The sequence below is a fragment of the Antechinus flavipes genome, chromosome 4, assembly GCF_016432865.1.
Source record: "Antechinus flavipes isolate AdamAnt ecotype Samford, QLD, Australia chromosome 4, AdamAnt_v2, whole genome shotgun sequence".
Classification (NCBI taxonomy): Eukaryota; Metazoa; Chordata; class Mammalia; order Dasyuromorphia; family Dasyuridae; genus Antechinus; species Antechinus flavipes.
This window is the reverse complement of record NC_067401.1, coordinates 164,069,883-164,092,463: the sequence shown is the minus strand read 5'-3', so window position 1 is coordinate 164,092,463 and position 22,581 is coordinate 164,069,883.

Sequence of the window (22,581 nt, the reverse complement as noted above, 5' to 3'; positions counted from 1 at the left end):
TTTGTGCATAGTATCAGCTTTTACACACTACTGGCATACTTTTTAATCCTCAAGGACAGGCGATAGTAGAGAGGAGAAACAGAGACATCAAGATGCTCCTCCAAAAATAAAAGAAAGGGAGAGCCACAGGTAACCCTAGAGAATTTTAAAATTTAGCTCTTTACAATATTAATTTTTTAATTTTTGCTAATGATGCACTGGCTTCAACAGATAGGTTTTATAACCCACCAGAAAGTCAGTGTCCAGTGCGAGTAGCTCCACTATCTTTAAATCACCAGGTGATGTGGAGAGATCTAAAAAGTGGTGAATGGAAGGGACCAGATAGGTTATCTGCTTGGAGGAGAGGGTTTGCTTATATCTCTACAGATGGAGAAGGAATCAAATGGATGTCAACGAGCCATATTCATCTTGTCCATCAGACAGAAATGGAGAAGACCCTTGTAACAAAGCAAAAGACCCAAGAAATATCAGATAGTTACATCCCTGACTTCATGTGCCACTGAAAAAACATGACTGTTAACCCAATATGTATGGCAATTGACTCACGGACATCAAAAATGTTGATGAGACTGCTGCAGGACTTCAAAATCTACAGGAAATATTGGATTCTCTGACACATGAAGTAATGGAGAATAGATTGGTTTTGGACTATCTCTTGGCTGTTGAAGGAAGTGTATATGTGATTATTATTTATATACCCTCCTTCTAGGACTTTTGGACATGTATAATTTCTCATGTTGATTCATGTTGTTTGTTACATCACTACTAGCCTGTGTTATATTACTATGTGCTTGTGTTATACCTCCTATGCTGATGGATTTATGTATACCTGTTTAAAGTAAGACCCTTCAGTCCAGAGGAAACCTGTTAACAATATCTGGTTTGATGTTCTTGCCTCCCTGAGAAGTTAGGGAGGGTGTGATCACCTCTTTTTGGGTGTTTTCACCTCCCTTCCTGAGAAGTCAGGGAGGGTGTGATCGCCTGTGTTCTAAAACAAAAGAAAGCGGGAGATGTAGAGGCTGGAACTCTGGAGAAGTATACTTGAAACAAGAATACTTACAACAAGGTGTTAACTTAGTGTGATTGATGAGATAATCGTTCTCTAGTTTACATATACTTAGTACTTAGTATAGTGATGTAATGGCTCTCTAGTTCACACGTACTCAATATGCTGTAAACATGTAACTGTAATAAGGCATTTAAGGACTGAGAGAACTGGGGACACAGTCAGTCAGAGTGAACAGATTGTGAAGAAGACAATAAAGATTTTAAACTCTATCCCTGACCATCCTCATGGGTGACTATCTTGCTGAGACCAAGGCCCATCTGGGAGATCTCCAGAAAGCTAGCCCAGACATTATAATATCTCATTGGAAAATAGATCCAGGAGAGAGAATTTAAAAATTATTGGTCTACTTGAAAACTATGTTTGGAAAAAACCTGCCTCCATATTCTAGAAGCAGAAAGTAAAATAGAAATTGAAAGAATCCACCAATCGCCTCCTGAAAGATATTCCCAAAATAAAACCTCCTAGGAATATTATAGCCAAATTCCAGAGCTCCCAAGTCAAGGAGAAAATGTTGCAAGCATCCAGAAAGAAACAATTCAAGTATAGTGGAGTCACAGTCAGGATAATACAAGGTTTAGCAGCTTCCAAATTAAAGGATTGGAGGACATGGAATATGATATTCCAGAAAGCAATGGAGCTAGGATTACAATCAAGAATCACCTATCCAGCAAAAATGAGTATAATCCTTCAGGGGAAAAATTGGATAGTCAATGGAACAGGGGATTTTCAAGCATTTGTGGTGAAAATTTGATTTTTAAATGCAGACTCAGGAGAAACATAAAGAAATAATCAGGAAAAGGAAATTATAAATGACTTAATAATGTTTATCTGTTTACATTCCTACATGGAAATTCATATATAGACAGAGGACACAGGTGTGATTTGAATTTGAAGGGAATAACATCTAAAAAATAAAATAAAATCAATATATTCCAAAAGGAATACTGGTTCTACAAACAAAATTAATGCAGACAAAATTAGAAGGGAAACAATAAACTGGGAAAATATTTTTACAGTCAAAGGTTCTGATAAAGGCCTCGTTTCCAAAATATATAGAGAGACACTAAGAAATAGGAAAGGCGCTTCTCCCCAGATTGGGATAGGGGTGAGGTATCATCCTTGTCTCCTATGGCAATGAACATATGGCTATTGAGTACTCTAAGGTACATATATATAAACAATAACCTAGAGGGTTCAGGCAAAACAAAGATCATAATAGTGGCCAGAACTAATGGATATCAGAAATAGAAGTCATCAGAATCATAGGAACCTGATGATAACGGATTATATATATATATCTGTCTACATATATATATATAGGAAGTTGCATAAGAACACTGGCAGCTTCAAAGAGCTCTCTCTTGGTGGACAAATGTTCCTTATGTGGATTCAGTTGAACTAATAAACTTTGGAACTATCTGATAGGGCAATAGGGAGCTTTATCTAAAAGGGAGAAAAGAACTTAAAGGGCTAGGATTTCTTTACTATATTTATTCTCTATGCCTGTGGTTCACTACATTTGTATTTTCAGTTAATGCCCAAATTTCCATAGGGACCTAGTGTGCAAAGGGAAAATATGTCTCCAATTTGAGGGAAAATTTTTTTGTGCCAACAATTTGGGTTAAGACTTTTAGCAAATCACTTTTTAAAAAAATTTAATGTTCTTCCAATTACATGAAAAAACAATTTTAACATTTTTTTTTTCAAATTTTGAGTTCCAAATTCTCTCTTTCCCCTTTCCCTACGTTGAAAAAGCAAGCAATTTGACATAGGTATACATGTATAGTCATACAAAACACATTTCCATGTAAGCCACGCTGTGAAAGAAATAAGAAGACAACACAGTAAGATGAACCCCCCCCCCCAAAAAAAAAAAAAAGTAAAGAAGAAAATATCTTTTTAATCTATATTCAAGTTCCATCAGGTTTTCCTCTGGAGATAAACAGCACCTTTTATCATAAATCCTTCAGTGTTGTCTTGGATCATTGTCTAGCTAAAAAATCTTATTATAATAATATTATTATATTATTAATATATATCGTGTTAATATATAATATACTAATATCATATATAATATTAACATAATATTATATTATTATAATAGTTATTCACAGTAGATCTTCATACAATATTTCTGTTACTGTATATAATGTTCTTTTGGTTTGCTCATTTCATTTAGCATTAGTTCAAGTCAGTCTTTTCAGGTTTTCTAAAAGCATTCTGCTTATCATTTCTTAAAGCAAAGCTTCTTAAACTGTGGTGTTGAGCAAATGAATGTGGAGAGCAGGAAAAAGTTGGCAACAGTAAAAAGTATCAAATATTGCTCCAACATTTAATTTCCCCAATGCCTCCCTGACACTGTAACACTTCAGTTTCTGGGGAAGGGGATGAAATTTAGGCTCACAGTTTAGTTCAGTTCCTGCAAAGTATTAGGTCCACCAAGTTCAAGTTTGTTGTTGACACTGTTGGATTCTGCTGGGCTGGACTCTTGGAATATCTCCTAAATGTGTCACTATTGGGTTGATTGCAACTTCTTACCTGGACTCTTAGTCTCCTATAATCCTTGTCTTGTGTTTTTGACCATATCAAATACATTACTTCCTGATAAGTGTCTGAGGTCAGATTTGAACTCAGGTTCTCCTGTCTTCAGGGCTGATGCTCTAACCACTATGTCACCTAGCTGCCCCAAATTCACCTTTTTGTCAAGAGATAGATAACATTGATTATCCTCAATCTTCTGTAATTGTGGTTGATCATTGTATTGGTGGGAGAAAGATCTTAAGTTTTTCAAAGTTGTTTGTTTTTACAATGTTCAAACAATTAATAGTCAATAAACATTTTTTAAGCACCTACTATGTACCAGGCACAGTGCAATACAATACACAAGTACATCCATCTTATTAATATGACAATTTACTTTCATCTTTAATAAATGGTAAAATAATATGCATATAAAAGAATTGTTTTAAAATAAATTTTTTATGATTTATTATCAGTAAATATTTAATTTGTATACCTATTTTACATACATATATATCCAGGATTGCTCAAAAATTTCTCAGGCAAAAAGAAGTCACAAGTAGAAAAAGTTTAAAAAACCCTGTCTTAAAGCATGATAGTATTCTATCACAATTATAGACAAAGACTTGTTCAGCCATTCCTTAATTGATGGACAGACCCTCAATTTCCAATTCTTTTCCACCACTAAAAGAGCTGTAAATCATTTTTAAAAAAACTAATTTATGCCTGTGGACTAAATGTTAATGAAAAATATACTGGTGGAGGCTTGTGAGTGGCAATACAGTACTAGAAACCCTCGTTTCTAGGGACCCATTGCATCACTGCCAGTGTTGGTTGGGAGAATTATCTCAGAGCAAGCACTACAAATTGAAATCATAGCATTATCAGAGAAGAAAAGAATATATAGAATCTTATTTCAATAAGGACAAACCTTTGGTTTTCAGAATTTCATAAAGATGGTAAAAATGAAGCATCTCAGAAAACCTATAAAGAAGCAAAGATGGACAGTTCTGAATACAATGTTTTCTATTATTATATACTCTTTATTGAATTGGAAATGTTACATATTTTGAATTCTCTCTTGTATTTTGCTATGTGCATAACAACATTTTTTTCTTTTCCTATTTTATATTTAAGTTTCAAATAAATAATTACATTAAAAATAACAAATGTTAGCCAGATTTGGAAGTTTGCTTATAATTCACAAGTATAAGTTATGGTATTTGTAATTTGTGACTATAAAACAATGAGAACTGATTTTTTTTTTAATGAAGCATCAGAAGAAGTAGAAATTGTTGATAGTGACAACTTCAAAAACTAAGTTGATAAGGTGAAATTTTGAGTTACAAAGTTTCAGTGTTTTTCCCCTATCTTTTCAGAATATTTTGATGCCTTATTTCTCTATTGTATTAAAACCAACATTTTCTATGCTATAATAATTTTGTTCTTTTATATAGACAATCCACAACTAATAAATACTTGATTTGCCTCTTCTGTAAACTGGTCAAGCCCTACTGACTGTATTCCCCCATTTTTTAGGGTGTCAGGTACTAAAACCTAGTTCTACTTAATCACCTAGCATTAGATTAACTTTTACAATTTATAATTTGCTTTTTTTTTTTGTTTATATAGAAAAAGCAAAAAACAAACAAATCCCCCCCCCCCACACACAATTTGCCCCAATGCCTCCCTGATACTGTAACACTTCAGTTTCTGGGGAGGGGGATGAAATTTAGGCTCACAGTTTAGCTCAGTTCCTGCAAAGTATTAGGCCCACCAAGTTCAAGTTTGTTGTTGGCACTGTTGGATTCTGCTGGGCTGGACTCTTGGAACCATCTCCTGAATGTGTCACTACTGGGTTGACTGCAACTTCTTACCTGGACTCTTAGTCTCCTATAATCCTTGTCTTGTGTTCTTGACCATATCAAATACCTTACTTCCTGTATCTAGAAAAGAAAGAATGAACAAAATGGCCAAAGATCCAGGTTCATTTCTTGGTTTCCCAGGGCTTAAGTAGAGGGAGGGAGGGAGGAAGCCCTTCCCTCTAACAGCATGGTCACATTGTTTCAATGGCTCAGTGAAGAGCCACTTTCACCCTTTCCTTCCAATTCAGCCAAAGCCTCAACAAGTATTGACTCAACCTGTTACAAAGGTGCCAACTGTTCTGAGCACACAGTCAAAGGGAAAAGGCTTATTACAACCATGTAGCAGGCCAACACAAACCATCTGCATATACTCCAGGCCTCCCATTTCTTGGAAGTAGATACTTAGTAGTTTCTATATGGATGATGTCATTTTAGCAGACATATTCTTTGCACAAGTCACTAACTCTCTTTACATACTAAAATCTCTTTTTTGACTTGGGTCCTCATCTAAAGTTTGCTTCAAGGAATGCCAGAATTTATCCCATGTCTAATCTTTATAGAAAAGGGGAAAAATCCTCAGATTCTCCTTCTGCCTGTTTCTCTCTCCTCTCTCTCTCTCTCTCTCTCTCTCTCTCTCTCTCTCTCTCTCTCTCTCTCTCTCTCCTATATTTATATAGACAGACATATGTACTTGGTCTAGAAATATTTGGAATATAGATCAGACTTTAACCCAATTTTTAAGAGGCAAAGACTCTTGTTTTCCCTTTTTCTTTTCTCTTTAGTGGGTTTTTGTCTCTGCAGAGATCTACAGTCTTCTAGACTTACAGTAGTAGCCCCTTTATGTTTCTCCAAAAGAAGAAAGAATGAGGAGACATAGAAAACCAAATAACCTGTTCCTCTGATAAATCCCATGTTTCATGAGCATATAATAGTTTGCTAATTATTTGAGACAAAATAATTTTTATAATTTTACATCTATAAGTAAAATTTTAACTTGCAACATATCTTTCTTTTTCTACAGCTACTTGTTTTACATTGACATTGAGTTCACAAGATCTGATACATTTTCTTTAATTTTTTATTATGAAACTATATTTTTATAACCTTGGATAGTAAATACATTTTTGAAGACCCATTCATTTTTTTTTTCCAAATTGAACCTTGATCATAGCCCACAGGTTTTACAATAGGTTTAAATTAGGAAACATATCCAATAGCTTCTATGATATCTGTAATAGTCATTAAAGCTGTGTTTTTTAAGAGTTACAATTTTTAGAACACCAGTCCTAAAATTAGAAGGACCTGAGTTCAAATCTGACCTCAGACACTTAACACTTCCTAGCTGTGTGACTGTGGGCTTAATCTTTCTCCTTTGGAGCATTGGTAGAATTTATTAAATATTTGTAACAGTTTGTGAATATATATAGAATATATACTCTCTCTATATAAGTAAAATTTTAGCTTCTTATATCCACTATTTTGCAAATTTATTTACTTTATTTTTCTGGTATTTTGGAATAATTTAGCCTTGTTTGCATCTTCATTGATAAAATGTTCAAAAGATTGTCTCATGAAGAGATTTTAGAACTAATAAGAAATACCTCATTCAACTTATCCAATGGTTAGCTTTCAGATAATGAATTCAATGACATAAATGCTACATTTGTAGAAAGTAAAGCAGAAGAGCATTTCTCATCTAAGTTCAGTGTTAATAAAATTATTTAACAACTAATAATCTGAAAGATAATAAGCAACATGATGCTTATTGGACCCAAGTTGATGGTAAAAAAAAAAAATGAAGAGCCACAATTCAAATGTAAAAGTAATTTTTGGTGATAGGTGAACTTCTCAAGCAATGTGAGGATTCTTGCAACAGCTTAATATTACACTTCAATCTGGCCTTACTGTGAATTCCACAGCTCATATTCCTGTAATTCCACAGCTACTGAGCACAGTTCTCCTTTAAAAAAGTTTTATTTGGTGAATCAATGCTTAGAATTATTCAAAAATGTACAAGTTTTGAGGACCAAAAAGCTATAATAGGCAATGCTAAATGATCCATTACTCTAGATTATTTAGAAATATTTATTGGTCTTATTGTTGCTTGTGATGGTGTTGGTGAAAGAATCTATCCATAAAAAGTATGTAGAATAACATCTGGGTGTGTTCTTTCTTCAATAAAATCATGTCACATAATCAACTCCCAGATATAAGGAAGTATCTTTCCTTTGACTAGAAAACTGAAAAGTGGCAAAATCTATCTTAGAACAAGTTTTTTTTTTCTAGAATCATCTAGCAATGACATAAAACTTGAATAGAAATGCATCCCTGTAGACTGCTTATTGACTTAGAATACTACAAATTAAATTTTATTAAAATTATCAGAAGGTGGTTAGGTGGCGCCATAGTATCAGGTCTGGAGTCAGGAAGACTCCTGAACTTTAATCTGGCTTTAGACAATGAGATCCTGGGCAATCACTTGACCTCATTTTTCTTATCTGTAAAATGAGCTGGAGAAGGAACTGGTGAATCACCCCAATATGTTTATTAAGAAAATCCCAAAGTGGGGTCACAAAGACTTTGACATGATTGAAACATGTCAGCGATAATATTCCCAATGTATACATAATGGTTACTGAGCCATTGCTGCCTTGCCAAAGTACATTGTAAATTTATCCAATATATATCAAACAAGCCAGACAAATTTGACCTAAGATTTGGATTGGCCACATCTTCAGCAAAGTTGCAGGATATAAAATAAACCCACATAAGTCATCAGCATTCTTATATATCACTAACAAAACCCAACAGTTAGAGTTACAAAAAGAAATTCCATTTAAAGTAACTACTGATTGTATAAAATATTTAGGAATCTATCTGCCAAGGGAAAATCAGAAACTTTATGAGCAAAACTACAAAACACTTTCCACACAAATTAAGTCTGATCTAACCAACTGGAAAAATATTAAATGCTCTTGGATTGGGCGAGCAAATATAATAAAGATGACAATACTACCATAATTAATCTATTTATTTAGCACTATACCAATCAGACTCCCCAAAAACTACTTTGATGAACTAGAAAAAAATAACAACAAAGTTCATATGGAAAAACAAAAGGCCAAGAATTTCAAGGGAATTAATGGGAAAAAAAATCAAATGAAGATGGCCTAGCTGTACCAGATCTAAAATTATATTATAAAACAGCAGTTACTAAAATCATCTGGTATTGGCTAAGAAATAGACTAGTTGATCAATGGAATAAGTTAGGTTCAAAGGACAAAACAGCCAGTAACTTTAATAATATAGTGTTTGACAAACCCAAAAACACCAGTTTCTGGGATAAGAATGCATTATTTGACAAAAATTGCTGGGAAAATTGGAAATTAGTATGGCAGAAACTAGGCTTTGACCCACATTTAACACCATACACCAAGATAAGATCAAAATGGGTTCATGACCTAGGCATAAAGAATGAGATTATAAATAAATTGGAAGAGCATAGCATAGTTTACCTCACAGACCTGTAGAAGAGGGAGGAATTTATGACCAAAGAAGAACTAGAGATCACTATTGACCACAAAATAGAAAATTTTGATTATATTAAATTGAAAAGTTTTTGTACAAACAAAACAAATGCAGACAAGATTAGAAGGGAAACAATAAACTGGGAAACCATTTTTACAATCAAAGGTTCTGATAAGGCCTTATTTCCAAAATATAGAGAGAATTGACTCTAATTTATAAGAAATCAAACCATTCTTCAATTGATAAATGGTCAAAGGATATGAACAGACAATTCTCAGACAAAGAAATTGAAACTATTTATAGACATATGAAAATATGCTCCAAATCATTATTAATCAGAGAAATGCAAATTAAGACAACTCTGAGATACCACTATATACCTGTCAGATTGGCTAGAATGACAGGGAAAGATAATGTGGAATGTTGGAGGGGATGTGGGAAAACAGGGACACTGATACATTGTTGATGGAATTGTGAACACATCCAGCCATTTTGGAGAGCAATTTGGAACTATGCTCAAAAAAGTTATCAAACTGTGCAAACCCTTTGATCCAGCAGTGTTTCTACTGGACTTATACCCCAAAGTGATACTAAAGAAAAGAAAGGGACCTGTATGTGCCAAAATGTTTGTGGCAGCCCTGTTTGTAGTGGCTAGAAGCTGGAAAATGAAAGGATGTCCATCAATTGGAGAATGGTTGAGTAAATTGTGGTATATGAACGTTATGGAATATTATTGTTCTGTAAGGAATGACCAGCAGGATGAATACAGAGAGGACTGGCGAGACTTACATGAACTGATGCTAAGTGAAATGAGCAGAACCAGGAGATCATTATATACCTCAACAACGATACTGTTTGAGGATATATTCTGATGGAAGTGGATCTCTTCGATAAAGAGAGTTAATTCAGATCAAAGATGGACAGAAGCAGCTACACCCAAAGAAAGAACACTGGGAAATGAATATAAACTGCTTGCATTTTTGTTTTTCTTCCTGGGTTATTTCTACCTTCTGAATTCAATTCTCCCTGTGCAACAAGAAAACTGTTCAGTTCTGCACACATATATTGTATCCAGGATATACTGTAACCTATTCAACATGTAAAGGACTGCTTGCCATTTAGGGGAGGGGGTGGAGGGAGGGAAGGGAAAAATCGGAACAGAAGTGAATGTAAGGGATAATGCTGTAAAAAAAAATTACCCTGGCATGGGTTCTATCAATAAAAAGTTATTAAAAAAAAAAAGAAATTTCCAGGGGAACTCCAACTGTGTTCCCTGGGGTGCAACCAGCAATTCAATCCATGTTACCTATTCTTCCTTGCATACTGAAATATATGTGTGTCATCAAGAACATAATAAAAAGAAAAGCTCACATTTTTAAAAGACAAAAAAAAATAAGATTTGGATTGGTAGTAAACACCAAAAACAAAAATTTGTACAACAGAACCTCATTAATAGCTGTATGATAATTTTTTTTAAGTATGTGATTCAAACATCAACCATCAAGAATATATGATGAGGTTATTAGGGAAATTGGAAATTACAACTATGGTTGAAGGTACAGATGCTCTTCTAGCCAAAATGTGCCATACTTTAACACAAGAAAGTACCTTAACAGGACCACAGTTGTTGTTTGAACAAAAGCAAAACAAAACAAAAAAACTTTACACTATATGAACAAGAAAAAAGTATAAACATTAAAATGTGATTTCCATATTATTGGTTACAAAAATATATTTGATAATAAATATTTTCTTTCTCCTATCTGCTTAAATGAATTTTAAATACAAATAATTATAAGCAAATATCATTTTATTTTGAATAAAAATTTCCATCCTATATCTATTTTCTTTGTCTTATAGATTAAAAAAAAAAAAGCAATGTTCCAATGAACACTTTTGAAGAATTCTTAAATTCTGGTCCTTCTTAACAAGAGGAGATTTATTTTGCTAAGGCAAGGATACATCATTGACCAGTCTCTGTCATAGTACTTCCCCTACTTTACTACATCCCTTGGTGGCAAGGGCATAAAGCATGAGTTTTATAAAGTCTAGAGCATGGTCTCAAACTTGAATAGAAATGTATCCCTATGGGCTGCATATTGACTTAGCATACCACTAAGTTAATACTTAGATATTAACATTATCTGTATTGTGTTATTTTTTATTAACTATTTCCCAATTAAGTTTCAATTTGATTTGGGTTCTATTCAGAAGTTTTGCAGACTGCTTATTGCTTCCAGACTGTAAATTTAATGTCTCTGTTCTAAATAATTTACTAGCACTTATCATCAATTTTAGTGCTGTTTATTTTGACAATACTAATCTTGGGGTTTAATGAAGTCTAGTATGTAAGTAGCATTGGAGAGAGAACTTAGCATAATACAGAAAAACAGCAATAAAGATGATCTTTATGGCTGTAAAGATGATCAGTAATATAATAGTCCCTGAATGAATGAACAAATATGGAAAAGAATGAAAACAGAAATCCTGGGTTTTGCTTTTCCTTTCTGAATAACCAAATCCTGTATTTTAATGATGCAGTCCATATAGAGGAAATTGTTAAATCTGAATTTCATAGTGGATCTTTCCTTATAAAGGAGTAACAGTGAACAATATTATCTAGAAAAATCCAGACTACATCAAGGCCATAGCACCGATGATGTCATCTCTGGCATAGTGACTGATTTGCATCATGGGCCAGGGTCATTTCAATAAAATAGATTGGACCTGTCCTTGTGCCAGTATTAATTTTAAGACTTTTTCTAACCACTACCCTTTCAGTGTTCCCTGGACTCCTACCAGGAGTCTCACAATGGGTGGCAAATACTAATCTTTCTTGCCTTGCCTGAGGGACTTTTTCTTTCTTTCAAAAGAGCTAGGTAAGGACTCTCCCTTACCTTTATCCAGAAACTGAGTATTGCTACAACGAAGCTAGTTTCCCACCCCAACCTCCCTAGAAAAATACACATTTACTATAATTACTTAGAGATGGTCTCTCCTTTCTCATGACATTAGAAAGAAAAACATTTCTCAATACCATCCTGGTCCACAGCATCCTTTCTGAAAAGAAATTATCCAAACCATTTAAAGGGAAAAAAAAGACATTTCAAAAGGATATCTAAGTTGTATCACCAGGGTTCATAGATCTTTTGATATGAGGGAGCAAGAACCTTGAAGGACAGAAGAGTCTGAGCCAGAAATAGAATAAAGAAGAGATGGAGATAGTCACCTATCTCTTGTCTTCTTCACTTGGGGCTCGGCTAGCTTTCTGATGAGTCTTTCAGACCAGCTTGGTCTCAGTGGAGGAAGTGCAGGAGCCCAGCCACCAACTACAGTGGTGTGAGATGAAGATGAATCTGGTTGTCCACTGAACTCTCCACTCGTAGCTTCTTCCTCTGAAAACTCTTCTTCTGCCACCAGCTAGCCAAGTGGAAAATATTCTGCCTTGCCTGGGAGAGAGGGCTTCTGGCATAATTCCGCTGAAATCTGTCAAAGTGCTCTCTGTCTGCACCAGAGTTGCTCCTCTCCAGTCCAGCTGAACTCTCCTCTGCGACCAGCCAGCCAAGTGGAAAATATATTCTGGAATAGCTCTCTCTCTTCATTGGCCTTATATGTGAATCTTCTGAGAGAATGGGATTATGGGTTTTCTCCCATAGCGCTCTCTGGCCCAAAGAGCTTTAAGGGAGGTGTGAACACAAAGGTGTAAACACAAGCATTGTACTAATTAGTTCTACTTAGTACCTTGTTTCAGGTTCTGGCCAAAATCTTCTTGTAAGATTAGATCAACTCTAATTAGTTAGCAGTTTGTAAAGATTCCAACATCTCCCTCTTTCTTTTGTTTTAGAACATAGGGTGGTCATGACCTCCCTGATTTCTCAAGGAGGTGAGAACCCCACCTAAAAGGTGATCACGCCTTCCCTGAATACATGGTATACATAAATTCATCAATATGGGAGGCATTATACATAATTTACATAAGCACATAGCAATATAACACAGGCTAGTATTAATGTAACATGCATGAATCAACCTGAAAATTTACACATGTCCATAAGTCCTAGAAATAGTCCATAAGGAATCCATTGTCCATTAGTTCATGTGCCAGGAATCTAATAATTCCTGTAAGCTCTGAAGTACTGAAAAAAGTCTCATCAACAATTTTTCATCTCATTCTGGAGGCTAAGTTTGAAAAAGTGCTGGAGTTGAGAATTTCCCTCTTTAATAAGATGGCACTGAATTGTCATAGATATGACTTCCTAAGATGCATGCCATACAACTCCCATAGTTAGGAGTGTGTGGGACAAGGGCCACTGGCTCAAATAAATTGAATAAATTAAGGCGATTTCTCAAAATAAAAACAGAAAGGAATTTTATTATGCTTTCATGAGAAAGGGTGTCTCCCTTCCAAAAAGCAGTTAGGCAAGGATAGTTGAAACCCAGTTAACAGACAAGAATTATATATGGACCTGGGGTAACATTCCCTATAAGCTGGATCTTTGCCCTGATTAGCCAGGACAAATGACCTCACATTCTAAATCATAAATGAGGAAAAACTTTCAACCCAACCACATCTTTAGGATTACTAAATTACCTTATATGGGAGTTTCAGTGCCAAAGTGGCCCCAACTTAATCTCACAAAGAAAAGAACCCACTTCTTGTAAACCATGTGATCTCTGGAGAAAGAAATGTGGCCTTGGGGCACAGCCGACCTTCACTCAATTTTTATAACACTGTCTCCATCTTGTGAGACAGCTTTCACAGTTCACTTCATTTAGGAGCATAATGACAAAACTGTTATTTAGTAGAGGTATACCTCTTATTCAGTTGGGAATAGGTCAAACCATGAAAGTAGTTAACACAAAACCTTGAAAAGAGAAGCTCTGTTGGATAAAAGTAGCAGCCTCATCCTTAATTAGAAAATTATAAGGTCTTATCCTCAGCACAGTATGGCATCATGGTACTCATTAACAAATTAACAATAAATCCACTGCCCATTTTCTGCTGTTTTTGTAGTAATTGCTTAGTTTAATAGAGTTACTAGAATGTCTCTGAGTAATATTGAAGTGCCTTATTAATAATAGTATGCAATTGGAGACATTGATAAAATTCCTCTTGACCCCAAAAGGAAGGGTTTTTTATTGTCTAGTCCTATTAACTCCAGGCCCCAGGCCATTAGACTACACCTTGACACCATCTAAGAATTAGTATAGATAAAGATTTATCTGACCCAATTCTCAAAACTCTTTAACTCATGAAATTTATAGCTTAGCCCATTGGGAGGACTTGTCTAGACCCCATCCCTCACAATATCAACGTTTAGCAGATCAACAATAGTCAATGAAGTACAGTTTCACATGCTTTTCAAAATGAGAGGTTTCTGTGAACTAGACAAAGTGGTATTCCAAAAGCCAGGTCTTTCCTTATAGGTTCATTGGGCTATCCAAGGATACAAGGTATTAGGATCTCTAGCAGAGTGACAATATTTCTAAAGGTCATTAATACCTGGGAGACTTTGCTGAGCATGACTTTAAATACAGAATTTAAATTCAACAATAGGGTTGGTTTTTTGTTTGGTTGGTTTTTTTTGTCCTATACAACTTCTTGTTTTCCTCTACTCATAACACGTAACTCTGGATGGAATGTGATTATATGACTCTGTATCATGTATTCATTCAATAGCAACTAGGGCCCCAAAGCAGATGATCAAATGTTTTTCAAAAGTGGTGTAGAAAGTATCTCCTTTGGGGAGCTAGTACCTCCATAACCTTAATGGTTATTTGATGTGGTATTTCTGGATGCCTGCCAAAGACTTCACTTAACCTGGTCTTTATGAACAAAAATCTTTAAAAACATGGAATAACCAGATCAAAAGGATCTTAGAATAGAACCAGTATTTTCCTGACACAACTTCTTCTGGGCTTCTTGATAAAGCTGATAAAGCTTCCTTCCCACACAAAATCTGATTAGCTCCCTGATATAGATTCCTAATAAATAGGCATAAAAATTTCCAGCCACTTGTAGTCTAGGTCTCTTAGACTTGTTGCCTGAAACCACACCAGTCATCATATTCTAATTATCTATTGACCAGACACATTACTATTTGGAGATGAGGAAATCCCCATATCCTGAAAAGCTAAGTGCTGTTGAATCATTGTTGAAATTTTTCTTTGTTAAATATTCACAGATTTGTGAATGACTCAATTAATGCCAACAATGAACATGTTCCAGGAGTCTGGAATTAGAGCCACATCTACATAGGTTTATGGGGAGAGACTGCTGTGAAGGGTGCAATATAGGTCTTCCAAGACTGTAGACTATTTTGTGCCTCATTTGGAAGAGACAGACTTGTGAGTGAGTGACTTAGTAATTGGGGGCAATCAAAACATCTTTATGAAAAATTCAGTGTGTAGAAGTAAATTTCCCCTAAAATAAAGGTGCAAATAGAAGAGTATAATGACATCTGCCCTATTTTATCTAATTCATTTCTTCCCACAAAACTAAATACAGATTAGGGAGCATGAAATGAATAATCATTTGAAAGGAAGCATGAGATCCTTTCCTTTTTCTTAGATAAATGATTCCAAAAATTATGAAATTGGCATGCATAAAATGAATAAAGTTGTATCATGGTCTTTTCAGCCTATTTCATTAAAGAAATAAGTTTTTTCTAATTGCAATGATGTCATTGATGGTAGCTTGCCATTTTAGAGAACATCTGAAGAATAATTGATTTCTAGAGTGGGATGGTCATATAGCAAGAGCAATAAATAACCAGAGGAATACAAATATGAAACATTGGTGACCATGCAAGGCCAAGGGAAGGCCATTATCCTGGCTAAGCTGTTTTGGAAAATTTATTGGAGGATGTGAGAGCTGCATAAAATGAGATGTTGTGGAAGAGTTGCAACCTTCATTATTGGAAGAAATTCCTCTATTGGGATTATCAGTGGATAAAAGTATCCAAATAAATAGTAGTACTGCCTTAAATGTTTTGCCTGGTTCTTACCATTTCTCGCATACTTGTCTGGAGATGGGCAGGAAATCTCTTGTAGTTTCAGAGTCTATCAGATAAAAAGGCTCTGTAAAGTGAGTCTTCTTCTCATCTCCAAACTTCAGCTCTCCCTATTGACCTCTCTCTTGGATTCATTTCCCATTGTCTACATCTCAAAGTCCTTAGCATTCTGGGAAACCAAGTCCAAGAATTATATTCCAAAAGCATGGAGTTCTTCTGATGCAAGTTGTGGGACCTTTAAGAAACTAGTCCTTTCAGAATGATTTATTCCTTTCTGATTCCCAACCCCTCCCAGCTGATGCATTATCAATTCAGGAAGCTAGGACCTTGGATTCACAAATCCTGGTCAAAAGCACCCCTTTGAATTCCAATAGGAGATCTAGGCTCTCCCAGCCTCCCATCGGATCTGAGTCAACTTGGGCTGTCCCAGTCACCAAAATCTATCGAGGAGTCAACTTGGGATTCCATCCATGGGCCCCTCTAGCTGAATCTCTCATTATAAAAGAGTCAAGCTGGAGTCCTCTCTTTGCACATGGATAAAACATGCCAGCACCATGCCTGGCACCAAGGACTCTCTGCCCACTGAAATCTTGTTTCTGGTGCCCTCTTCTCTCTACCTTCACCTATTTCCTTAACTATACTTTAACCTTACTTCCAAACTCCATAATAAACCTCTTTTATCAATCTAGGTTTTGGGGTCTGTAAATTCCTTTACTGCTATTAAACCTCATTTAATTCTATATCCTTGTGCTGAATCCAAAGAGGTTGCAGGGGAGCTGTATTTGATTCCCTGTACCCCGAACCTGCCACTAGACCTGAATTAAACCCTAATTTCATTTGGGTACCCCAAATCTAGACCTCATCACTTCCAGTCCTCCTTTTAGACCAGAATTCTGGCAGATGTAACTTCTGGGGCACCTTTAGACCAGTTCTGTTCCCTGGGATGAGTTCCTCTCCTTCTTTATAATTTTTAATCACCATATTTTTTGTTATCATTTTTTCTGAGCCACTTGAGTTCCGTGGATTATTTCATGATACTTATGAAACCAAGATTATGGTAGCACTGCACAGAGAAAAATTACATCAAAATCAACTGTCCTAATCTTAACCCCAGTAAACATCACAAAAATGTGGATTATAAATTTTAAGTATGAGTTTGGGCTGGATGATTCAATACACCTAATTTTTCACAAATGAAAAAAAAACTTTATTTTACCAACAGTGATAAGTGGAAGGGAATGAGAGGGAATAACACCTACTATGTATCAGGCATTGTGCTAAGCATTTACAAATAATATCTCATTTGATCCTCACAATAACCCTGTAAAGTAGGTGTGACTATTATTTACATTTTAGAGCTAAAGCAACTGATGTAAAGAGATTTAGTGATACATCCAGAGTTACACAGTTAGTAAGTATCTGAGGCCAGACCTGAAGTCAGGAAAATGAGTCTTCCTGGCTTTCATTTCAGCACTCTATCTACTGTGCCACCTAGCTGTCCCAAACATATAGTTATGCATGTTTAAAATATAAAACAATAAGCTGATTCCTATTATACTCTCCCAAATAGTAAAGGCACTTACTTAGTGGAGATACAAAATAAACATATTTTTTCCACTGACTATGTTTAGTCAGCTATCTTTGAAACTTAAAAAAAAATCTTTAAAACTTTATCTTTAGCTGTCTTTAAAACTCACAAATCTAGATCTTCCAGCAAGCAGAGTACAGCTTTAGAATTTCTTGATCCTTTCTCCTAGCAGTTACATTGTCTCTTCCAAGAAGCAGTATACTTTCAGGAAGCACTTCCTGTTAAGAAAGTTATCCTTGCCTCAGGAACTTGCTGTTTCTCAAATTTACAGATTAATAACTAAAGCTAGGAAATGTCCATCTTTCAGGATTTTCATTTGATAACCTGAACTCAGGTAAATAAAGCAAGGCAGAAGAGGCAAGCAAGGACTTGAGGTCCAATACTGGTAGTAGCAGATCTCTCTCATTTATATAACTTTTAAGATTTACAAAGTTCTTTACATATTATCTGATCTGATTCTCACAACAACATAAAGAGGTAAGTGCTATTATTATCTCCATTTTACAGATTAGGAAACTGAGAATAAGAAGTTTAAGTGACTTGCCAAGAGCTATTTAGTCAATAAGTGTCTAAGGCAGAATTTGAATGTAGGACTAAGTGATATTCAAATCCTGAATCCTACTTTGTACCACTTCTCTACCTAACCTATTTAATCTGGTCAGTCTCAGATTCGCCTAATGAGTATATATTCTTTTTTGGAAGCACATGTGCTCAAGTTGCAATGGCCCTTGGAAGATGAAGAACAAGAAATATCCTCCTATTCCTCCAGCTGGAAATCCATAGGAGAATAGATATTGATTGTGGCTCAATAAAAGGTGTCATTTTCTTTTTAAAAATTTAATATTTTAGTAGGTAGGGATGTGGGAAAACTGGGACACTAATGCATTGTTGGTGAAGTTGTGAAATAATCCAAGTGTTCTGGAGAGCAATTTGGAACTGTGCCAAAGGGCTATAAAACTGTGCATATCCTTTGATCCAGCAGTGCTACTATTGAGTTTATATTCCAAAGAAATCATAAAACAGGGAAAAAGATCCACTTTTTTTGTGGTGGCAAAGAATTGGAAAAGAGTAGATATCCATCAATACCCATCATAATGGCTGAATAGTTATAGTATATGAAAGAAATGGAATATTATTGTTCTATAAAAAATGATGATAAAGGTGATTTAGAAAGACCTAGAAAGATTTACACGAATTGATGCTGAGTGAAATAAATAGAACTAGGGTTACATTGGACACAGTAATAGCAATACTGTGCGAAGATCAACTTTGAAACACTTGGTTCTTCTCAGTGGTTCAGTGATTCAAAGCAATCCCAATAAATTTTGGATAGAAAATGCCATCTACATCCAAAGAAAGAGCCAAGGAGACTGAATGTAAATCAATACATGCTATATTCACTTTTTTTTTCTTCTTCTGCTTTTTTTCTCTTGTGGTTTTCCCCTTTTATTCTGATTTTTCTCTCCCAACTTGATTCATAAAGAAATGTGTATTAAAAATTAATGTATGTGTATGACTAAAAAAAAAAAGGAAAATGAAATTTAATACTTTATTTCCTCATATTACATATAAAAACAATTAACAGTTATTTTATTTTTTTATTTTTGAGTTCCCAATTTTTTCTCTCCCTTTTTTCTTCTCCTTTCCCCAACTGAGAAGGTAAGCAATTTGATATGTTATATATGTGCAGTTATGCAAAACATATTTTCATGTTAATCATGTTGTGAAAGAAAATACACATAGAAAATAAAGCAAATAAAGAAAAAGTATGGTTTGATCTGCATTTAGACTCCATCAGTTCTTTCTTTGGAGATGGATAGCAATTTTTATCATAAGCCCTTTGGAATTGTTTTAGATCATTATGTGCTAAGAATATCTTGGTTATTCACATCTGATAATTATACAATATTGCTGTTACTATATTGAATGTTTTCCTGATTCTCATTTTACTTTGCATCAGTTCATGTATTATCTTTCCAAGTTTTTATTAGAGTTGCTCATCATTTCTTACAGCACAATAGTATTCCATCATAATCATATACATGTCATTCAGACATTTAAAAGGATTGCTTTCAAAGTGGGTAGAAGCCATTTCTTTTAGTTTCTCAAAGTGCAATGAAGTAACAGTTCTTCTTAACCAGATTGCCATTCCTCTTTGATATAACCTCTAATCACAGGACTAAAAAGGAATTATTTTATTCCAAAAGTACAAATGTGTGACTCTCTGCAAGAGGAGTTCCAGAACTCCTAGTAACAAGAAGAGTACATTATTAACAGCATCATTTAAGATCCTATTTGATATGGAATGATAGGCAGAAACTTTAATGGGACTCATTAGGATCCAGGAAAGATGGAAGTGGTTTTTGACCACTTTACAGATAACAGTTTTTTATTAGAGATGAATGGATATGGATATGGATATGATATTGAATGCTTTATTCAAAGGAATAGGGTGATAATCAATACCCGCAGGGTTAATTGGTATGGCAGCAGATTGAGTCACAGAAAAATGTCACCAAGATGGACACCAATTTGTGCCATTTGAGGCTGATGTGTCCACTTGGAGCTGAATGGTCTTCCTTGTTAAAGCTAACTTTTCTCCCTGTGCCCTTAATCCCATCTCCTCCAACTCCTTCAGACCTGCTTTCTTGATCATTTCTCCAAACTTTCATCTTCAGTTTCTCTTTCCCTTGTATCTATCAACAAGCTTAGACTTCCACAATTTTTTCCCCTTCAACTTGCTACCACTTAATCTTTCTCTTCCTGTTGACTAAACTTCTAGAAAGAGTTTCCTAACTTTTCCTTACCACTCATTAAAGTTATAAATAGAACCGGGTGACAGTGCTTTGCTAGGCAATACAGTTAAAAAGATGCTGATAGTACAGTGACCTTCAGAAGGAAGAAGCAATTGAACTTAGCACTTAGCAAGAATAATTAGTTTAAAAGGAAAGCTACTAATCTCTTTCCTTTCCATGTTCCTAGGTGAGCTCCTCCTCAGTCCATTCTTCTTTCTTGTTCTTGGCAGATGAACTGCATGCAAGAGTCTCAATGTCCCCTCAATAGAACCTTGTGACCTGGGGTCAGAGGTTTTGCTCCCTAATGAATTTGTCTTTAAAAACTATCATTTGTGTTGGAGGTTTTTTTGGTCTGTGTTTTCTTTCACAGAATAACTTTTATTGAAATGTGTTTTCCGTTGCCACATATATTCCATCACAATCATATACAACTTGTTCAGTCATTCATAGGGGTCACTTTCAAAGAGAATAGAATTCATCTCTCTTAGTTTCTTAAGGCCCATAGAACTGGCCATTCTTTCTGACCAGATTGCCATTTCTCTTTGACATGCCGTCTAATTACAGGACCAATAAGAAATTACTTTATTCCAAAAGTACAAGTATGTGACCCTCCACAAGAGGTCAATGGGCACACCTACCTCCAGAACTCCTAATACAGAGAAGATTGTACATCAAATGGAAGGAGGGAAAGAGAATTTGGAATCCAAAATTTGAAAAAAAAAAAAAAAGAATGGTAAAAATTGTTTTTATCTATAATTGGAGAAAACAAACAAAAAAAAACCCCAAATGTTTGAAAAATAAAGATAAGGAACCTGAAAAAAAAAGTTCATTTCACCATATTTTGTACTCTTACTCCAGGGACCAGAATTGCTAGGTACAACTTTATCATCCATTCATTCTACATCCTTATTGACCATCCTTTCTTCCTTGCTCTGTCCTCCCTTGGCTTCTATGACTATCTTCTCTCCTGTTCTGCTTAGACAAATTCCTCTTGGGTTTTTCTTCACTGGTTTCTCTCCTTTCAGTTTCCAATTGTGGGTATCTCCAAAAGTTTTATGTTTTACCCTCTTTTCTTTCTCTACTCTCTTCTTTGCCTTCAGTTATCCCCTCTGTGCAAATGACTCCTAAATTTGTGTATATATAGCTCATCTATTTCCTGGGTTCCCAGGCCTGCATTTTTAACTGCCTAGATATCCTTCTGGAACCTCAAATGCAATATATACAAACCTGGACTCAACATCTTTTTTTTTTCAAGTTTGAATCTCCTTTTAATTTCCTATTTCCATTGATAATGTCTATTCTTCAGTTACCTAGACTTAAAACTAGGAAGCAATTCCTGACTCTTTTTTCTTCTCCTATCACCCTCCTAGTTGCCGAATTTTGGCAATTGCATCTCAAGCATCTATCTTTTGTTTTCAAGTTCCATTGTTACCACTACTAGTGGTAGTGGCTTCATCCCTCTTACTCTTATAACAACCCCCTAATTGACTTCCTTGACTCTGATCTCTCTTCTCTCCAATTCATCTATCACACAGTTGCCAAAGTAATCCTCCTGATGTATAGGTCTGATTACATCCTTTAGTAGCCCAATCCTTTAGTAGCTCCCTGTAGAATAAAATACAAGTCCCTTAGCCTAACATTCAAAACCCTCTATAGTCTGCCTCTAACAAAACTAGAGTAATAAGTTTTATTTTATGTCACTCTGTAGTAGACATGTCACCACCATATTTATAACTGGAAAAGTCTTCCTCCTACCACATACACCCCCATCTTTGTCCATTAATACTCTTATCTTCTTTCAAAGACCAACTCAGGTGGTGTCTCTTCTACGAAACATCCTCTGATTTTCCCAGTCAGAAATGAACCATCTTCCCTGAAAGCTTCAGTCCATGCTTAAACTTCCTCCAAGGAATTTAGGCTTTTTCTGATAGTTATTAGCATACATCCATTGTTTTGTTTCATCATTGTATCTACAGAACCTAGGACAATATTTTGCACAAAGAAAGTGCTTAATAGATATCTGTTCAATTGAACTAACAAAGTAAGCATCATCTGAAACTTGACAAAGTTGAATTTCCTACCAGAAAAAAAGCAGGGTCTAAAAGCAAGAGAGTTTCACCTGAAGTAAATGCCATTCCAGTTCTTGGTATTCCAGACTGAGTAGCAAGGATGCCATAAACCTATTAAGGGATGATGCTCTAAT